This window comes from Coenobita brevimanus, chromosome 41, assembly GCF_032717465.1.
Source record: "Coenobita brevimanus isolate Jiangsu-jjx chromosome 41, ASM3271746v2, whole genome shotgun sequence".
NCBI classification, from domain to species: Eukaryota; Metazoa; Arthropoda; class Malacostraca; order Decapoda; family Coenobitidae; genus Coenobita; species Coenobita brevimanus.
In genome coordinates this window covers 2,541,171-2,549,496 of record NC_136994.1, presented here as the reverse complement: position 1 = coordinate 2,549,496, position 8,326 = coordinate 2,541,171, and positions in this window count along the sequence as shown.

Genomic DNA, 8,326 nt, shown 5'->3' with positions numbered 1-8,326 from the left:
TGTGTGTGTGTGTGTGTGTGTGTGTGTGTGTGTGTGTGTGTGTGTGTGTGTTTGTGTGTGTGTGTGTGTGTGTGTGTTGTGTGTGTGTGTGAAATTTTTGAAAATATGTTTCTCTTTAACTGAAATTCTAATATATTGTTAGGGGTGCCTATAAACCAGGGCTTATAGTTGCATATATATCCTTTTGCATCATCATGATTTTTTTTTTCTACTGTCCAGAGTCATTATTATCGGTCATGCATTAGCAGAAATATCCCAACACAAATATGTATACACAGAACACCGCCCACGACTCCCACATTAATACTCTAATAGGAAGAAGAAGAACTCGTCTGTGAAGAAAAAGAAAACCGACTCGTACAGTTGTCACAATGTCATATTTTTTTTTATCTGTACCATTTTCGGAGTCGGAGATTTGTTTTTCAATACTTGTATTATATTCAACAATACACCATTTTCCTCATATATGAACACTGATTGCTGATATACGGGGACAGGGCCTCGTCATTCTTATACAGTAAGGAACAGCACATTTACTGTCCCTCTACTTATGTACAGTTTACTTAAAATAATCCAGTATTAAACAATTTATTTTCCTGCAACAGAAACCGTCTTTAAAACGAGGAAATAAATATATAAACATCAACACATTACATGAAAAGCTGCTCCTGAGAATGGTACAAAATTTTAAAGCTTAAACCATCCATGACCCAAGATCTAAGTAATTATCTTATATAAATATATTAGTGTATTTGCTTTAGTCTAAGTGATTTTTGAAGTATAAATGAAAGTGAAAAAATAAAAGACCATTTCGAATTTGAGCCCCCAAAGAGGCTGAAATTTCGTCAATGTGTTTTTAACCCTGAAGCTCCTGTGATTCACTCATCCAGATAAAATTGTTCCAGCCATGAGCGGGCTTGTGGTGACAGTAATAACGTTCACCTCTTGTTACTTATTCACAGCTGATAATTGTCCTCTGATATTAACTAGGATTTATTTTCGCAGCAGGAACAAGAGGCAAGGAGATTATTATACATCCCATCATTTTCCTGCTGCAAAAAATATCAGCTATTATAGTTAAGAGAAGCAGTTGAAGATGAGTTCTCTTCTTTGTGGATCTGGGCCTTGACTAACTATATTGCTACATGAAGTACGTAAACGGGATGTAACAAATCCTGTGGAGGCCAGAAAGTCAGATGAGATACTCACGTACTGTCTGATCAGCCCAGTAGCAGGAGCAGGAAAGGCAACGTTATAAGCCAGCTTAATTTACTAAGAAAGTACAATTTAAAAAATGAGGAAATAAATCGACACTGTGGTGAACGCTGGACCTGATATGAGGCCACGAAGACTAAAATGCAGTACAATAATAAGTAGTGTGGTTGAAGGTATGATGAAATATGTGACAGTATTCAAGATAAATAAATAAGGGTTAAAAAAGAGGAGTACACCTTTACGAAAATTTTACTCTAGATAATGGAGACTTCTCAATGGAGACCCCAAAGGGTCTGTCCAAAGCTGAGTAAATGAACTGGTGTTATTCATATTATTACACATAGTGGACTACACCTTTAGGGGCAAGGTTAAATAATAATGATATAGGTTTGCTGTAAAGTTGCAGTATAGACGACATTCTAATATATATTCATAATATTGGTTAACTCCAGACTTAATCAGAATCGGAGTGAGCATAAATATAACGAAAATAGACGTCATCGGATTGAAAGGGTTAATGGTGAGAGTGAAATGGAGTATCTATCAGATAGAAGGGGTTAATGGTCAGAGTAAAGCGGAGATGGTAGTGTTTATTGGTGAGGCGAGAGGAAATGTTGGTAGGTGGTGTGTGAAATGCTGCCAGATCGAGCTGCCAGAAATTCCTTAGGAGCCTCGTGAGCCAGGTAGCGAGGGACTGCTTCACACTGGTTATGGCCATTTGCTGGGATAAATGGGGGCTGCCAGGCAGGAAGTGGGCTGCCAGAGGGTTTCAGGCGGATATGAGGGATCTGTATGCAAATATGTACAAATATTTTAAATTTGCTATAAATACCTTACCCACATTGTTATAAAACTAATGTATTCAGTCCCAGAACTTCATGATTTTTTCGTGGATAGTCCAGCGAAAAGTAATCTCATATTTTTATTATAATCATTGTTATTATTACTATAATAATAATAATAATAATAATAATAATAAAAATTATTATTATTATTATTATTTATTATCATCATCATCATCATCATCATTGTTATTATTATTATTATTATTATTATTATTATTATTATTATCAGTAGTAGTAGTTGTAGTGGTGGTGGTTTTATTATTCATTCATTCATCATCCAACCCTTTACTGCCCATTAAGAGCGCAGGAGCCATGGCTAAGGAAGTAGTTCTGAAACTTATAGCGAGAGTGGCTAGTCTCTCGCCACTGAAGTCATTACGAAAATAAATAAATATATAAATAAATCCTTATGGCTAACATCTTGATTGAGCGCCTTAGCGCAGTAGACAACTAGTCGCCAATTTTTTGTTTCAGTGATTGGTACTCAACTTAATAAGTAATTTCTTGGACCAAAAATAATTGACTGGGGTGTCACTCATTGCAGTCACCTGAACATAACAATATATTAGATGAGGGGATGGTGAACGATGTAACATAAGCACGGTTTTTCTGAAAAATTTATGATTGTCATGTACTCGATTCATATTTTGCAAAGTTTATTATTTTGCATTTAATGCTGTACATATGACAGAGCCACGAATTATTTTACGATGGAACACAATGTCAACAGAAGTCACTGTTGTAAAGATAGTGTATCACATCTTGGTGCTCATGATGGCGGCGATGAAGGAGAAAGGTAAGGTGAAGTAGTGTAACCTTAATAATAATTCTCTGTAAGATAGTAAAAGGCTACAATGGAGATGGCCAGAAAGTTTTTTTTTTTTTTTTTTTTTACTAATTATTTTCTGCCGTAACGTTGTAATGACTGGCCTTTCAGTTTATTGATACCTTGACGCAATTTGGACACCTCTTCCCTTATCTTTCCTTGTTCTTAATTAATAGATCGTTATTTGCTCTCTCTCTCTCTCTCTCTCGTCGCTTCCTTTAATTCCCGTGGTCAGTCTGTAAGGATTTTCGCGTCGTATCACTGAGTAGACGTCTGTTGGTCTAGTAGTGGAGTCTCAGATCGGAAAAGAGTTGTGGCTTAAGCGCAACGCTGTGTGTGTGTGTGTGTGTGTGTGTGTGTGTGTGTGTGTGTGTGTGTGTGTGTGTGTGTGTGTGTGTGTGTGCGCGCGCACACACGCGTGCACACACACACGCGTTATATACGTGATAAATCTATTAACCTATCTTCACCGATGTCATGATTTTCGTTTTGTTCGTGCCCTCTGTACACTGTTTAATTAGCTTTTGAGACAGTTTTGGAAGTGAAGGGCTAGATAATGCATACATTTATGCATTCGCTACTACTGTAGATGGTTCTCCTACCGAGAATAATATCGTCAAATATCAGCAAGAATAAATAAATATCACCAGGTTCCGGGGATAAAATGGCCGCGCATCTTATGACGTAATATAAGTCTGGTAACAAATCAGCCTCCCCGTCGTGGCCACCAGCTCATATGTTAACAAGTTTACCACCACGAAATAAATCCTACTGATATAAAACCACACTCTGTTAACGGGGAACCTACACACATCTGCATGCTGGCAAGGGTGCAGTATGCATACATACCCAGTATGTATATTTCAAAATATTTTGCCATGATAAAGTAATGAAATGTTCTTGTATAAGACTGAACACAGGACTTTCCTGAAATAGTTACTTGCAGCTGATTTCCTGGAATTGTAATTTTTTTATTCCCTCTTTGTCTTCATTTTATTTTCATTCCAATCTTTGTTCGTTCTCATTTCGGCCAGATTACCCCACTGAATCGCTACCAATCTTTTAATCACTGTCGTCAGTATAGCCTACTCATTTCTAGACCCATATTTTAAATGTTGTCTCACCTTTATCCATTTATAATTTCACCTACTCAATAAATCTGTGTGACAATCTATATGTTTTCGAACCACATCACTATTAACCTGCTTTCCGTCTTTTATATCCTTTCTAAATTCATTATTGTTGTTCATATCCTGGTAAGTGTACTAATTGTCCACCTGACTATGATCTGGTTTGCGCAACAGAGAATATTATGAAGCTCTTTTGCTTGAAATTATGAATATATAAGTTTTCCTTTAGCAGCATTTTGACCTAGTAGATATGCCTTCCACCTCGAGATCGCAGGACCTTGGTTTGAGCTCCGCCTATTTCAAGACGTGGGATCGATTTAGTTGTCTGCAATGCTGATCACTCGCCTGGCTGTCATGACCCGACGCAGCCAGGCAAGGACCATTCTTCACAAGTAGAGAGGCTGGTCCTGCAGTGATTCCATATTACCTTAACGGATGTTTTTGAAAAATGTTTGCGGAAAAAAAAAAAAAGATGCGCACCTGCATAAACGTAGCTTCTAATTTTATCTGAAGTGAAGCACAGCGGTTTACTGTACTGAAACAGAAAACAAAGAAATTATATATATTTTTCTGTATCTGAGAAGTTTGCGGACGTGTCTGGATGATCCACTTATTAATATTCACGAAGTTCATAACCTTGAACAACGCGTTGTTCAGTTCTGCGATCAGTGAGTGAATATATCTGTACCTGATCGAAACCCAAATCCTCTGTTTTGCGGCGTGTCGACTGTTATCACCATCATCTGCCATACACACATCACACACATACTACCACCATTAGTTCCTGAAGCTATTTTGCACGGCATTACCATAAAACCCATGCATTTTAATGATGTGTGCCCCATTCTTTTATCTCTCCCTCTGGGCGACAGTTTTCTATTACAGTATGCAAATCCGCTGCTTTCTGTGACCATCGTGTCGTATGTCACTAACTCCCCGTCATCCTCTACTTATCCACTCCTGTTCCCCCATTCCCTCCCTCATCCCTCACCCCCTCAAACCCCCATTCTTCCCTGCCCTCACTTCTTGCGGAGGAGGTAATGAGTTTCCTAATTACCATCACCCCCGAAGTGGAAGGAAATTGTGTTTTCACACCAGTTTGTCTATCTATCTGTCTATCCGTCAGTGTAATTCTACCGGATCACAATAAAAGCGATAATTTGTGTCAGGTCCTATTGACGCAGGACTGTATACATAAGGGCCCAGACACACTTGCCCCGGAACATGTGATCAACAAGACGAAACGAAGCACCGGGTTACAGCTGCTTCAATATTGGTGTCTGAACGTTGGACGGACCCCTGAGCCTCGTTTCCTCTTGACGATCACATGGTCGGGGGCAAGTGTGTCCGGGCCCTAACGCACATGTGATTCAGCCCTATCTGCAGCGTCGAAGGTAGGCCGAATTTGCTGTTATATCCTCATTATACAATATATCGATATGAAGGTAAAATGCTTCCGTGTGAGTACTTCAGGGCACTGTGAACCCGGTGCATAAATCAGAGCATTGTTTTAATCACGTGCAGGAAATACATTTTACTCCAGATTAAGATAAGCCCTCTTAAATTGCCCCTACATGCTGCAATGGATGAAGCTCTTTTATGTGTGCAGAAAATATAATTTTTTTGTACGCTAAAGGCTGCGTCCACATTTGCTCCAAACATGTGATCGACAAGAGTAAACGATGCTCCGGGGTCCGTCCGACGTTCGGACACGGGCACTGATGCTGCTCGAACTCGGTGCTTCGTTTCTTCTCGTCAGTCACATGTTTCGGGCAAGTGTAGCCGCACCCAAAGTGTAATTCTTTTATAGTATCTCTATCCGTCAAAATATAAGACATTACTGTGTAGATTGATAGTTTGTGATAAGCCTTCCATGTCACATCTTTGATGATCACTAATATTATAATACCATGCAATTAGAAGAGGGATGCAGTAAGTGCAGTTGGTTTAATCGCAAAGCTCTAGTGATGAAATGGTCAGGCTAATCCTGAACGATTGTCCTGTACGACGTGTAACGACCCTCACAAAGGCCTGCTTTAATTAAACAATTAATGAGCTAAAGCAGTTGAGAAGTAGCATAGTAGCTGACCATGTTGCGGAATATAAATTGCTTTTTACTTCATTTACTGACAAGAGAAAATAACTGGCCAGTAAAAATATAATGACAGAGTTATTCACCTCTCCTCAATCTTACTCACCCAAATATTCGATTTTGGTTTGACAGTATGGCTAACTGAATTGCTGCTTAATTGTTTGTGGTTAGTAACGGGTTCACAGAAATGCCCAAGGTATGTTGTTTTGCTGTTCATCAATCGTGCTTCGCTGGATGTGTTTTTTTTTTTTTTCGGCAACTCGCCCCGTGCTGATGTTCGAGAGAGAGAGAGAATATGTGTGTGTGTGTGTGTGTGTGTGTGTGTGTGTGTGTGTGTGTGTGTGTGAGTGTGTGTCTGTGTGTGTTTGTGTGTGTCTGTCTGTTTGTCTGTCACATCTACTGTATCTTAATATTTACATTGGTATTCATGTTCGTAACATTGTCTTTGTCACTGTCATCCATGGAAGGAAGGTTGTAATAGATGGATCTGTTCTCCTCCCTTCAACGGAAACCTCTCAGTAGTGTAAGTATTTTGCAAGACTGCATCAAGTCCCTCAATTATTTATTTATTTATTTTTTTTTTTTAATGCTTTGTGGACCTCTTTTTTCTTTTCTTCAGAAGCAGCCTCATCGAGTGATGGACTATCATGAAACCATAATTTCCTAATGCACATTATCTAAATTACTGTAGTTCTTTCCGGGAAGAGCACATGATTTTCCCCTAGGAGAAATAAAATTCAGCCTTGCGCTTTGAAATGAGGTGCTGAATTCGTTGACGTGTTTCAGTTTATTTGCTTGGTCTGTCAGCGTTCATGCGAAAGTATTAATTTCTAAGTGTGAAACACTAACGGGAATGAAGAAAGCAAGAACAATAGTACGTGATGGAGTAATATATCATCATTTTCCACTAGTAAGGTTTAAACATAAGAAACAGCAAACAGTAAAGTTTTTTAAAGACATGTAATTCACATTATTCTGTAAATACATTACTGAACTGGCAAAGATTTTTCACATCTCCAGTTTTGATGTTTTGCACACCAAGAAGTTCATACACTCGAGGTTAAAGATCACTGTTTGAAGCCGATGGTAAGGACAACGTAGAAATTGGTGTACTGTACACATTAGTGGCTAGAAAAGGTGTGTGTGCTGATAGCTATTGTATTGGCTTACATTGTTACCTGTGCTGAAAGACGTCAGGTTTACAACAGTAGCATGTACTTACACTGTTGAGTTGTTGTTTGTTGTTTTTGCTCTTCTTGTTGTTCAGACCGGAGAAAGTTGTGAAGTAAGCCATCACTTCGGACACTTGCCAACCTACAATATTTATCATCACACGCATCGTAGTAAACCAGGCCCTACCAGCTTATCGAAAGGATTCCCTGTCGTCACTGGGTAACATATACCACAGTGACAATGAAAAGCTTAGTCAGTACACATTCCATATTTTAACACTGACCTAGAGTGAGCGGATACTTCCATTTCATATCCCCAATGCCTAAACCTGCACAGGAAGAGTTCACTTTCATGTGGAATATTAGGCACTCTCAGGCCCAAATGAAATGTAGTAAATCAGTTACTTTACTAATAATACTGCGAGAATGTCGGCACAGAGCAATTTTTTTTTTTTTTTTATAGCATATATCTATTTCCAGAAATGCTCTGGTAGCAGTCGTCGTTGATCCCTCATGTCACTTTAGGCAGCAAAATCCATTTAAAGCAAGAATACCTCAGTTTGGTTGCGACTGAAGATAATTAACCAAAACCTTCCCTTTCCTTTCGTGCTCTCCCTCTCCTCTTCACTTCCAAGTGTAGACTGGGTATGGCGGCTCCGCCCTAATTCACCTCGAGCCCAGAGTGGCCTGTGGGTGTAGTCATGTTACATCAGCCCTGGCCCGACCCGATTCACCTTGCCACAGGACCCGGTGACCTGTGAGTGCAGTGGGACTATCTTCACCTCGCCTCGTCCCACCCCAGGACACGGTAATTTGGCAGTGTAATGGGGGGAGAGGAAGTGGCCACATTTTCTGGAGGCGTGTTTTCGACAAGATAAAATAAGCACAACGTTAGTGATGCTGCAGTGTCGAACATAAGGCAGAATCCCATTCCTTGTTTCGTCTTGTCGATGACATGTTTCGGACAAGCGTGGCTGCTCTCTGTCGCATCCTAATGGGAGTCAGGACGATACACGTGGCCGAACTGGCGATGGTACAGGGCGTTG